Source organism: Leptosomus discolor, chromosome 10 (genome assembly GCF_034619465.1).
Source record: "Leptosomus discolor isolate bLepDis1 chromosome 10, bLepDis1.hap2, whole genome shotgun sequence".
Taxonomy (NCBI): domain Eukaryota; kingdom Metazoa; phylum Chordata; class Aves; order Leptosomiformes; family Leptosomidae; genus Leptosomus; species Leptosomus discolor.
In genome coordinates, this window is record NC_141400.1 from 24,055,525 (window position 1) to 24,069,459 (window position 13,935).

Below are 13,935 nucleotides of genomic sequence, written 5' to 3' on the forward strand. Positions count from 1 at the left end.
TACCTCTTCTGCTGTGGAGGGCAGCTTTGGCTGCAGTGTGTGTGAAGGTGATAGGGTAGAAAACCGTGAGGGAGGTGAGCAAGAGAAACTGTAGCAGGGCTGAGTAGAGAGGAAGGATCACCTCCACCAACCCTCTGGCAGTGCTCTTCCTACTGCTGCCCAGGATGCTCTGGGCCACCTTTGCTGCAAAATTGTAAAACTGGGAAAGGACAAGACTTTGGGGTGCCCTAACCGTCTTCCCACATGCAGTGAGGCTCGACTCTGTTGTGCATGATGGGAGAATGAGGGCCAATGGGCATCACCTGAAAGAAGGGAGGAAAACCATTCCCCACCAAGACAGTCAAGCACTGCAGCAGATTTCCCAGAAAGCTGGTGTCATCTCTTTCCTTGGAGCTGTTCAAGCCCCAAATGAATGAAGCCCTGAGTGACCTGCTCTGACCCCATAGATGACCTTGCTGTGAGCTGCAGGTTGGCCTAGAGACCTCCTGAGGCCCCTTTCGGCATGAATGATTCTGTATTTCCATCCCCCACAGATCTTGCCTTCATGATGGAGGGTAATCATGCAGGTGCCTGCTGACCATTGACATCAAACAGAAAGTTTGGTCAGATGACCTGTGACTTTCTCGTCCCACTTCAGGCATTGTTGCACAGATGCACGGCTGCTTGGCAGGTACCCCCAAACAGCCCTGATCAGCTCCACGGCGCCACATTCTGTATTTCCTTCACTTCCTGGTCACGATTTCTTCACTTTGACCATCCTTGTACCCTCCCCTGCAAACAGCCCATCTCTGCTTATGATTTCCTCCCTGCTCGTACTCTGCCTTGATTTCGACCTTCCTTTGGTGTTTTGGAGCTAGACACCATGGGAATGTGTCCCTTGGTCAGCAATATCACTGAACAAGTGCCTCCTGTTATGATCTGTAGTGCCCTGCAACTCCTCATGCTGTTGTCTTATCAGAGGCACTACAGGTCAGGGTGAGCCACCTGTTGGAGCAGATGAAGAGCTGGTCCAATGGTGCTTCACTGCTGAGGGACCTTGGAAATCTCTGGAATTTGGTAGTAGAAACCTCAGGAAGCTTTGTGAGGAGAAGTGGTGAGTCCTTTATGGGGGCAGAGTGAAGCCACAGCTGAGGGCAGGCTGGGACCTGAGCAGCTCAGGAGTGACCCTAAGGAGAAGGGCCTGAGCACTACGAGGGATGCCATAGGAGCCAGTGGTACACACTCACTGTGTGTAAGGCCAGCTGCAGATGGGGCTGCAGAGACGGGGCTGCATTAGGGGGCACATGGCCACCCAGACAAGGAACCTCTCATGCCCCTCAACTCGGCACTGATGTGGCCACATCTGGATGACTAGAGTCTGGCTTTGGGGCTCCCTTGCCTGGAGGAATGGGAAGGAAATGGAACGACTGCCGAGGAGATCTGCCAAGCTAGAATTTGGAGCCTATGCAGGGAGGATGAAGGTTCTGGGCTTCTTTAGACTGCTGAAGTGGAGGCTCAGGGCACTACAGTAGCAGAGTGCACCTTCTTGAAGGGTGTTGTCAGAGATGACGGAGCTTTTCTTGGTAGTGGGAAGAGAAGGAAACCTCCACAAAGTGCAGTTTGGAAGGTTTAGACTGCATGTGAGAAAAAAGAACTCTCCCTCAAAGGGTAGCATTGTGGTACAAGAGGTCACCCAGAGGGAGTCTGGATCAGACCATGGCCTTGTGTTTCAAGGAACAGGCGGTGAAGTTGGAGAGAAATCAGTCAAGATCTAGAAATGCTGAGGGCAGAGCTCTGTAGGAAAGCAAGATGGGTGTCTGCAGCCTGCAAGGGAAGAGGTGCAGATGTGGAAGAGTGCAGGACAGTCTGCAGCAGAGATGGTTGAGGGCTCTCGCAAGGCTCAAAGGGCCAACAGGAGCAAGGCCTTTGGCCCCTTGGCTATGGCACTTGCCTCTGCCACCAAGGTCTCCCGGGCAACCCTTTCCATTTCTTCTTCCCCGTTGCTTGGGGAAGCCAGGAGGGCTTGTCCAGTTTCCCTGCATTTCGCACTGCTCCCCCTCACACCCCACTGCCCCTGGGAAGAGCCCTGAGCCCCATGCGAGGGGCAGGATCTGCCTGCCCAGGGCCTGAGGGTCAGGGTTTGGACTTTCTGCTCGGTGAAACAAAGCCAGGGTTTTCTCAGCACTACAGCCCCCTGCACAGGGCCTTTGCCTACCTGCGAGCTCAACCTCCCATTCTCTGCTCTAACAAGTCCCTGGGGAGGCTTTGTCAGCAGTGGTCCTCAGTGGGGTGAATCAGTCCTTCAAGGGACTTTAGGGCTTGCTTCTGACTCTGGCGAATTGAGCAGTTTGCTCAGTCTCCTCTCAGTAGCTGAGATTCCTTTACTTAAGGCCAAATACCCCATGGGGCTCATTAAAAGACAGAAAGCCCTAACGAGCTATTCGTCTTTCTTGCATTTTTTTCAAATCTTCGAGATTTCCACAGCTAATTGGAATACTCTCAAAGTGTAGTTATGGACGAATATTTAAAAGTGCACCTAATTAAAAGTAATCTTAAAGTGTATTTTTATTTACTTGACAGTTTAGAGAAGAGGTGATAGTAGCATTCTGCAATTGATATTGATGTAGGGTGTCTCCTCAGGAGCTCTGGACACCTAGGAACGGCAGTCTCTTGAGGTCTGACACTTTTGCGGACAGCTTTGCTCCTCACATACTCTACCTCCCCATTGATGTCTTTGGCCAATGGGGATTTATGTCCTGTCTTACCTCAGACTTCTAAACTGAAGTCTGCAGACAAATGTTACATCTCCATTGGACCATCTCCCACCTGATTTCCTTAGAGAACTACCTGCACACAGGCACAGAAAGATTTCTCCTATGGGTAAGCAAAGAAAAGTAAAGCATGACCAAGTCTCATCAACAATAAAACACACTCCTCAACCATGTGCTAAGTACAAGGTGTCTCTAATGAGGTCGCCATTCAACAAGGGATAATCCTGTGAGAAATGCTTTAGATAGATAGATACAAAAAGATAGGTATAAACCTAATGAAAGAGCTGGCAAGAGAAAACTAGACTACTGAAATTCTTTTAGTCCCTTAAGCTCAAAGCAGCTCCATTGGTGAGAGGTGTCTGAATGAACAAAGAGTAAAGGAAGGAGAAACCTGGATATTGATGGAAAAGGCCTTTGCCTGGGCAGTTGGCATCTGAAAAGATGACTTTATAAATGGTCATTTTATCAGGACACGTTAAAATACATGAAAAGCACAAGCCTGCTGCATACTCCTGGCCTATCAGCTACTGAGCCATCAGTGACAGCAGAAGGAGCTACACAAGCCAGGGGCTGCTTTTGACCTTTCACATATGCAGCCACCTATGACATCACCCATCATGACCCACTTACCTTACTATTCTGTTTTAATGTGAAGCAAGAACAGCAGGAGTAGCACTGACCCATTCTTAATTTTCCTACCACAAGGAACCTCAGAGCACTGTAGAGTCTGGCGGCTCTAAGTGACTGTCCTGGTTTGGGCTAAATCAGAACTGATTCTGTTTTAGTGCTTTAACTTTTCAGTTAAGTCTCCTCTAACTACCAGCACTTTCTGAAACAGCAGCATGTTTTTCCAGACAGTGACTGCTCCTAGCAGTGATAAGGCCTGGTGTTTATAGTTCGTACCAGGGAATGGTATGCAGAGAGGCCCTTGCTTATACTTGTTCTTATGGTGACCAAGGTCACTGCTAAATCTTGTACTCTGTGTTGGGGTGCCAGGAGTGAAAAGAGTCGCACCTACAAGGAGGAGCGAACTGGACAGGTGACCCAAACCTGACCAACAGAGTATTCCATCCCATAGACGTCATATTCAGTATAAAGCTGAGAGATCACGAGGGTCTCGCCCCTTCGCTCTTCTTCGATGGCCGACATCTGAGGAGGACTGATCCGTGCATCCCTGAATCCAGTGCCTGAGTCCAGCTCCTGCATCCCGTCCCTGTCTGCTGCCGAGTCCAGCCTGGGACTGCCCCAGTGCCAGCCCTGCGGTGTGGTGGTGACGTATTGTCATCAGGGTGGGGGGGGGAGTTGGGTTCGGTATTGGTTTTGTATATATTTGTACATACTGTATATATTTCATTTTTTCCTTATTCTTATTATTATCTTTTCTTTTATTGTTATTGTTCCATTAAAGCTGTTTTAGTTTTCTTTTCCAAACCGTAAAGTCTCTCTCCCTTGTTCTCTCTCCTTTTCCCTTTTGGGAGGGGAGAGGGGTTAGTAGAGAGCGTCTGTCATTCGTTAGTGGCCGGCCTAGCCTCAAACCGTGACAGTGACCAATGAGGTACTTTAGCCCTCTGGAAGCCTGTTCCAGGCAATAAAAGCCTTCATGTCTGAGCTGTGAGTGCAGTTTACTCACACGCACCTCACTCAAAAAAACAGATGTGGGCAATGCTCCACTTGCACTTTTGACAGTGACACTTCCTTACGGAGCTGGTTACCACATCTGCCCCAGCCAACTGCAGCTTCTTCAAAGCAGTCATGGGGATGAGTTTTCCCCCAGATAAGTTCTTCAGGCCGCCCAAGGGATGTTTTACTTCATTGCTGTGCGTCACATGTCAATGATTCACTCCAAAGGTTACGAGTTGACCATTGTTACACGCATCACAAATGCAGACACTCCACAAGAAACGGACACCTGATTAGGATGAAAGAAGCCCTGCCTGTAACCTCCTCTCTTACTCCTGAATTTGACAATTTCTGGATGGAAGAACTAAGGCTAAAAACGCGCTCTACTGCCAATCGGAACACACACAGAGTTTCAATGTAATAAAAAGCATTACAAAAGAAAGCTGACGAATCCTTCATGCAATTGGGATTTGAGAAGCAAGCTTACACTGAACAAGGCAGAGCTTTCCTCCACATTTTCTGATTCCTAAGATCCATTTCTTCACAACAAATGCATGAAGAAACTGTAAACAAGTAGCCACCTCAGTTTAATAGAAAGATTAGTCTCAAAAAAAAAAAAAAACCCACAACGTAAAAAACCTCACACTCGAGGATTTCAGGAAATAGGTAGTGTCAGCAACAAATCCATCCCTACAAAGAGAAGGGCAGATACAGAAAATGACAGTCTGGTTACATAGAAAATGACATGACATGTTCTCAAGAAGAAACTTAATCTTATTAAACATCAGTTGCTGAGATCAGCTGCTTCGGGACGGGCCCGGCCAGCATCGGATCTCGGTGTTCAGGAGGTCTCCTGAGGTTTTCCCGCTGTAGGCAAATGCCTGGGGAGTGGTGAGACCCACCTGGAGCCGGCAGCTCTTGCCGGGAGAGGCACAGGGGCCGTCGGCACGGCCAGAGCAACGGCTGTCACTGGCTGTCACTCCCTGCCCACAACAGGAGCCTGTGGGGAGCAAGGAGCGGAGCGAGCAGCTCCTGCGGCATTGTGCAGGGAGGGCGCTGAAGCTCCACCAGTTGGAGAGGCCAAGGGCACTCATCCTCACTGGCCCTCGAGGCAGAATGGTGGGCACTCGTCGCAGAGCCAAGGCTGCAGCTCTGGCTGGACAGCCTGCACCACCAGCCCTGGTGGTGGCCAGTGCCTCCACCCAGAAGGAGCTGCTGAAGGTAGAGGCTGCAGTTCAGACCTCAGCCTGGGGAAAAGTACCTAGACCTCAGAGCCTGAGGTTCTTCCACCAGCACACCCAAAACCTCTCCCTCTGGCCAAAGACCCAAAACTCTTCCACTGGCACACCCAAAACAGGAGGAAGCCAACCCTAGTGTGGATAGGGAACTGGTGCAGTGTGGGAGCGTGGCTCGCTGAAAACAGGCATGGAATGCTAGAGGGCCTGCACAAGGAAAACTCTGTTGAGCAGTTTGTCTAAACTAACATAGTAGGCCTCAAGGACGCTTCGACCTTGAGGGACAGAATAGAAGAATTAGAAGCTAACATCCGTATGAGGCGGAACACATTAAAATTAATAGTAAAGTGATAGGTAGAAGCAGATGACTGATGTATGTATAGCACAATTGGAGTTTATGAAAATTGCAAGTCATGATGACTTTGGAAAATTATGCTATATAAGAAAGTGCATCTGCACAATAAAAGGGAGCTTCCTGATATAACTCATATTGAGTCTTTCGTGGATTCTCCAAACTCCCGTCTCCGCAGTGCAGGGAAGATCGAGAAGGAGGATGAAGCCTTCCTCAAAGCCTGAGGTGCTCCTGCAGAACCACTTCGTGGCTCTGCAGAATGAAGAGGGAAAAAAGGATGATGACATAAACAACACCTCAGAGTTGGGGAAGGCGGCTAGATCGGCTCCCCGAAGTACAAGTGCAACCAAGAAAAAGCAACAGGTAATATTAGTGGGAGACTCTTTTGAGGGGTACTGAGACACCTGTTCACCGACCCACTGTCTAGAGACGTTTGCTGCTTACCAAGGCTAGGATGAGGGATGTCACAGAGAGACTACCGAATCTGATACCTCCCACGGAGCACTCTCCATTGCTGCTGTTTCCCGTGGGCACCAGTGACACAGCCAGGAGCAATCTCAAGTGAATCGAGATGGATTCCAGAGCCCTAGGAGAGGCAGTGAAGGACTCAGGGGCCCAGGTAATATTTTCACCAGTCCTCCCAGTCAAAGGCAAGCGGCTTGGAAGAGACGACAGATTCAGGAAAATCCTGAACAGCTGAAGGAGTGATGCCACAGCCAGGGCTTTAACTACTTGGACCATGGGACTCCCTGTGAGAAAGCTGGTCTCCTGGGGGCTGATGGGATACATCTCTCAGAGAAAGGGAGAACATCTTTGGACAAAGGTTTGCCAATCTAGGAAGGATGGCTCTAAACAAGATTGGCTGGGGGAGGGGATCCTCAATCCATCCCACTTCAAGGCCAGTACCAGAAATAGATACCCTGGCCCTGGAGATGGATCACAGGCCAGTGAGAGAGCACATCAAGTGTAAGAGAATGAATTCCAGCCAGCAAGCACTCCAGCTGGGAAGTCGGCTTCAACGGGGGGAGGGGCCCACATAAATGCCTCTCTGCAACTCACGGAGCGTGGGGAACAAACAAGAGGAGTGAGAGATGTGTGCACATCTACAAATCTGTGATGTCACAGGCATCACTGAGATGTGGTGGGACAGCTCATATGACTCGAGTGTTGGAACAGATGGGTATAAATTCTTTAGGAAAGACAGGTGGGGGTCCTGGTGGACAGCAGGATGCCCATGAGCCAGCAATGTGCCCTTGTGCGGTCCAGAGGTTATGATCTGGTGGCAGTTACACAGACATGGTGGGACCGCTCACATGATTGGAATGTGGTCATGTATGGCTGTGTCCTTTTCAGGAAAGACAGGACAACAAGGCGAGGTGGGGGAGTCGCTCTATACATGAGAGAGTAACTAGAATATGTTGAGTTCCGGCCAGGGGGGGATGAGGAGTGAGCTGAGCTTGTGGGTGAGAATGAAGGGGCAGGCTAGCACCCATACTGTTGTGGGTGTTTCTTACAGGCCACCTGATCAGGATGAGGAAGTTCATGAGGCCTTGTACAGACGGCTGACAGCAGCGTCACAATCACAGCCCTGGTTCTCATGGGGGATTTTAACTCCCCAGATATCTGCTGGAAGGCCTACACATCCAGCCATTCACAGTCCAGGAGGTTCCTCCAGTGCATCGATGATAACTTCTTGATGCAATTGGTGGATGAGCCAACTAGGAGGGGAGCACTGCTGGATCTTCTGCTCACTAACAAGCAGGGTCTGGTTGAAGCAGTGAAGGTCGAGGGCAGCCTTGGCTGCAGCAACCATGAGATGGTGGAGTTCATGATCTTGTGTGGTAGGAACAGAATACCTAACAAGATCAAAACCTTGGACTTCAGCAGGGCCAACTTTGGTCTTTTCAAGCAATTGCTAGGGGAAATCCCATGGGACAGGGTACTAGAAGGTAAAGGGGCCAAGAGAGTTGGTTTCTATTCAAGGACCACTTCTTCTAAGATCAAGATCTGAGCTTCTCAGTGGGTAGGAAATCAAGAAAGGGAGCCAGGAAACCTGTCGGGGATAGCCTGACTGGGGAAGATGAAATTGGCCTCGACAGCATCCCAGTATACCCGTGAGAAGATGAAAGAAGTGGATGAAGAATGTTGTAAACAGGCTTGAGAAGGTGATAAGAGACTGAGCAAGGAGAGACTAAACAAGTGAATACCACAGAGCAGAAATTTGGCAAGAGAATGAAGTGGGAAATACAGCAGGAACTCCAGCCAATCAGTATGTGAACAGAGGTGAATGGACAGAGGTATTGAGCGAATCATTTTAGCAGCCTTAGTGCATGAACCGGTGGACAGATAAGAAAGGTTATAAAAGGGTATGTTTTTTCTGCTGCACCATCTCGGCCATCTTGGCTTTTGTAACTTAATAAAGGCTGCCTTCTTTTTTACATATATTTTTGTCAACGTCAGTCCCTACTGCGACAGAAATCCACATGGTTAAACAGGGAACTAATGGGCAAACTCAAGTGGAAGATGAGAGTCTATAGATCTTGGAAGGAGGGGATGGCCACTTGGGAGGACTGTAAGACTGTTGTCAAAGGATGTAGGGAAGCAACAAGGGAGGTCAAGGACAACAAAAAGGGCTTCTTCAAATACATTGCAGACAAAACTAACACTAGAGGCAATGCAGGCCTACTGCTGAATGAGGCACGTGCCCTGGTGTCAGAGGATACAAAGATGGCAGAGCTACTGAATGCCTTCTTTGCCTCTGTCTATCCTGCTGGAGACTGTCCTCAGGATCCCCAGACCCCTGAGGCCCCAGAGGAAGTCAGGATAAAGGAGGAGTTTGACTTGGTTGATGAGGACTGGGTTAGGGATCAGTTAAGCAACCTGGACATACACAAATCCATGGGCCCTGATGGGATGGACCCGTGGGTGCTGAGGGAGCTGGCAGAAGTCGTTGCTAGACCACTCTCCATCATCTTTGGTAAGTCGTGGGGAACAGGTGAGGTGCCTGAGGACTGGAGGAAAGCAAATGTCCCTCCAGTCTTCAAAAAGGAGAAGAAAAAGGGCTCAAGTTATTACAGACCAGTCAGCCTCACCTCCATCCCTGAAAGTGTTCAAGACCAGGTTTGATGGAGCCTTGAGTAACCTGGTCTAGTCGGAGGTGTCTCTTCCATGGCAGGATGGTTGGAACCAGGTGATATTTGAGGTCCCTTTGAACCCAAACCATTATATGATTCTATGATTCTACGTTTCCATCATAGACTTCTGCAAAGTCATTGGGCATCAGCAACTCGTGTTTCTCTTCAATCTGGATCCATCTGTTACTTTTGGGAGAACAGAGCTGTCCTTCTCTTTGTTGCACACTTGTTCTTCTCAGTAAGGGGAGGTGACAAGTCTTGGGTCTCAGGATAATGATGCAGCAGTTATATGGTAACAGTGTTCCTGTCTCCTAATGCCTGTGCAATCTGGTGTGGAATTGTGGCGTCAGAGGAGACAAGTTGTTGGTGAGGAGATACTGAGACATGCCCTGAGGCAGCCAGTCCCTGGGTGTCAGGGTGTGTGCCTAGGGTGGTTATGATCTCCCAGTGCCTGTTCTTTGAAGCCTGAAAAGGCAGGTAATCCCGCTACATGGACACACTACCTAACAGAAGGGTGCCTCGACTAACCCAGTGCAACCCAGGAGCTCCTACAACTGTAGTGGGGCTTGGCCCATGTCTATCTGTTCAGTGCTGTCAAAAGAGCATGGTTGAGATACGGACCCAAGCCACCTCTGAGGATGCTATGACTCTGACATGGACATAACATTGGAGGACACCATGGTTGGGATGGGAACCCAAACCACACCTGAGGGCACCAGGGGTGAGATAGGAACCCAAGGCCCAACTCACTAGAGGAATCACCCCAGCAGATGTCCAGATGGACCTGAGATCGAGGGGTGGACTTGACCACTGAAGCCATTGCAGGTGTTATTCAGGAATGTGAAACATGCACCAGAGTCAAGTGAGCCAAGCGAGCAAAGCCTCTCTGGTGTGAAGGATGGTTGCTGCAATATCAATACAGAGAGGCCTCAGAGATGGGTTGTATCATACTGCCACGAACCTGCCAAGGCAAGTGCCATGTGCTTACTGTGGTGGAAGTGACAACCAGATGGTTGGCAACGTGCCCCGTGACCACTGTAATAGGTAACATACTGTGCTTTGTTCATTAAACCTGTATGGGAAGGTATGGATGGAAGATTTATGTGCCCGCAAGGCTTGATAGCCCAACCGAAGGACATCCGGCAAAGTAAACAAGACCCAGTAAACAAGACCCGTAGCTGAGGGGGTTGAGTAATCACATTCTTGCATAAGTTCACCCACAAGGCAACAAGGAAGACCTTCAGCCTTCATCCTTACAACCACCAGGAGGTAGAGAAAGACCCCCCGAGCAACAGAAGGAACATGCGCAGAGTATCGACCTGATTGCGACATCGACCTGATTGCGACATCGCGAATACAGGAAATGAGACTGTATATAATGTGCTTATATGAGACGGGAAGGTGCGAGCCGTTGGCAGAGCACAGACTCCCTGGCCGCCCAGCGCTGCCTTTGCTCTTGGTCGCTTGCTAATATAATAAAATTCGTATTGGATTTTGATGCTTTAAATTGTCCGTGTCTCTACTTATCACAATTTGGTGCCGTGACTCGGATCGTGACTAGATTGTGGCCTGCGGCTGCACTGGGGAGGCACCCCGCCATCCGGCGGCCCCTGCAGCCCTCAGGTCGCTTCTGTCCCGACCGACGAACCTAAATTGAACACTGAGCAAAGGAGAACCGGTAACCCTGTAATCTTTGTGCACGAAGCTCTGAACGAAGACACAGGACGGGTGAGTATAGGCCGGGAATCCGTTCGGTTTGGGTTGGGTATCCTGGGGCACGGTGTATGAGACGTCCTGCCAGGACGAAGTGAGTGCGGACCCTCTAGTAGTGCGTTTCTCGTAGCCCGCGAGGGAGCAAGCCACAAACGAGGGGAGTGGTTGGTGTGTGTGTGTGAGTGCCTCAGAAGATGGGCAAAGGAAAAGCAAGCCCTTTGAGCCCATGGGAGAGGGGCCCCATGTGAAATTGCCCCAAATACCACCTGATAGTCCCCTAGGGCTGATGTTGAAACACTGGGATAACTTTCCCTCTAGGCAGGGAAAGGATAAGGTAAAAATGATCCATTATTGCATGGAGGTCTGGGGTGGAAAACAGATTCGAGGAGACCATCTGTATTGGCCTGTTTTTGCATCATTTGAGGATTGGATATGTCAGGCGCTAAACATCTATGTTAACTCAAAGGAACCATTTAATTTGGAAGAAAGTAAATATGCCAGTCTGTGGATGGTGGCCGACACTAGGGTAAATTTATACCCTTTAAAAGAAAAGGGGGGTGGCTACCGAGGGAGGAAGAATAGAGAGGAAGACGCGGTCCCTATAATACCACCACCATATATTCCCCCTCCACCACCTCCCCCTCCCATTTTACCACCACCCGCACCACCCCAACCTTTGCCCTCGGCCCCTCACCGCTCGGACCCAGATTCGCCCCCTAGTTCCCCTGAAACTTACAGACGTAGAACCAGGAGCCAAACACGACATACACATAAGGGTGGCGGTTTGTACCCCTTGAGGGAAGTACCAATGGGGGGTCCACAGCCAGGAATGGGGTTTGTATCAATCCCCATTAACTCAGGGGACGTAAGACAATTTAAAGATAAAATGGGAGATCTCCTGGAAGACCCGCTGGGGGTAGTGGAAAGGGTGGATCAATTTCTAGGACCCAGTACCTATACATGGGATGAGATTCAGGCTATTTTAGGAATTTTATTCACCACAGAGGAGAAAAACATGATCAGGAGAGCGGGGATGCGAATTTGGGATGCACAACATGCCCAGGGGCCAGCGGCAGATGTGAAATGGCCCCTACAGAGGCCCAACTGGGATCACCAGGACCCGGTACATAGGGGCCACATGCAAGACCTTAGAAATATCATCATCCAGGGTATCAGGGAGGCAGTCCCTAGGGGACAGAATATTAATAAAGCTTTCAAGGAACATCAAGAAACAGATGAGTCGCCCACTAAATGGTTAGAGAGACTACAAAAGAGTCTCCAAATGTATTCCAGTCTGAATGTAGACACTCAGGAGGGGCAGGCCCTGCTGAAAATGCAATTTGTAGCAAACGCATGGGAAGATATTAGAAGAAAAATTGAGAAGATAGATGACTGGCAGAACAGAGGTTTGGATGAGTTATTGAGGGAGGCACAGAAGGTGTTTGTCAGAAGGGAAGACGAGAGGTTTAAGAAGCAGGCAAAGTTGATGGTAGCTCGGGAACGACAGCGTGGGGGTGGGATTAGATCGACTCACAAGACGGATCCAAGACCTGGGGTGGAAGGAACAAGGAGAAAAGACATGGAGTGTTATTATTGTGGGAGGAAGGGTCATATGAGAAGGGAATGCAGAAAACGGCTGCAGGATGAGAAAATATTCAAGGAGGATTAGAGGTGTCAGGGGCTCTATTTGCTGGGGGCTAGACATAAAACCGAGCCCTTGATAAAAATTAAAATAGGTCCCCAGCAACAGGAAATCGAGTTCCTTGTGGACTCCGGGGCCGAGAGGTCCACAGTACAAGAAATACCCCGGGGATGTCACTTGTCCCCGGAGACAATGCAAGTAATTGGAGCAAAAGGAGAACCTTTCAGGGTTCCAGTAATAAAAGACGTTCTTTTTGAAACTGAATCTAAATTTGGGGTGGGATCCCTATTGTTGGTCCCAGAAGCAGACTATAACCTATTGGGACGAGATATGATCATCACACTGGGCATTAATTTGGAAGTTAAAAACAATGAGTTGCAAGTAAAGTTATGTCCCCTTAGGAGTGAGGATGAAGTAAAAATTAACCCCGAGGTTTGGTACACTCCGGAGACAGTGGGCAAATTAAATATCCCACCCTTCACTGTAACTATCAGGGATCCGGAAATTCCAGTAAAAATAAAACAATACCCAATCTCACGAGAAGGCAGGATGGGGTTGAAACCAGAGATTGAAAGATTAATTAAACAAGGGCTACTGGAACCATGCATGTCTCCCTTCAATACACCCATCTTACCTGTAAAGAAAACTGATGGGTCCTATAGATTAGTCCATGACCTACGGGAAATTAACAAAAGAACACTTGCAAGGTTCCCAGCTGTGGCAAATCCGTATACTTTACTGAGCCAGCTGGGACCTGAAAGTCAATGGTATAGTGTGATTGATCTCAAAAATGCATTTTGGGCTTGCCCACTAGATAAAGACAGTAGGGATTATTTTGCCTTTGAATGGGAGGATCCTGAAACCCACAGAAAACGGCAGTTAAGATGGACAGTGTTGCCCCAAGGGTTCACGGAATCTCCCAATCTATTCGGACAGGCCCTGAAGCACATCCTCCGAGAATACGAGCGGGGAGAAGCTGATTCAGTATGTGGATGACCTCCTGACAGCTGGACAGGAGGAGGAAAAAGTCCGCGTGGAGAGTATCAAATTGTTAAATTTCCTAAACCTAAAGGGATTGAAGGTTTCCCAATCAAAATTACAGTTTGTAGAACCAGAGGTCAAATATTTGGGACATTGGCTAAGCGAAGGGAAAAAGAAGGTAGATCCCGAGCGAGTAAATGGGATACTATCAATGCCCCTTCCGACGAACAAAAGACAGGTTCGTCAACTGTTGGGATTAATGGGGTACTGCAGACAATGGATTGAGGATTACAGTAACAAAGTCAAGTTTCTATATGCCAAATTAAGCCAGGAGGGATTGTTAAAGTGGTCTAAGGAGGATGAAAAGCAATTAGAAAACTTAAAAGAGGATTTAATTAATGCACCAGTATTAAGCTTACCAGACTTAAAGAGACCATTTTACTTGTTTGTGAATATCGATGGGGGTATGGCATTCGGAGTATTGGCACAGGAGTGGGCTGGGAAAAAG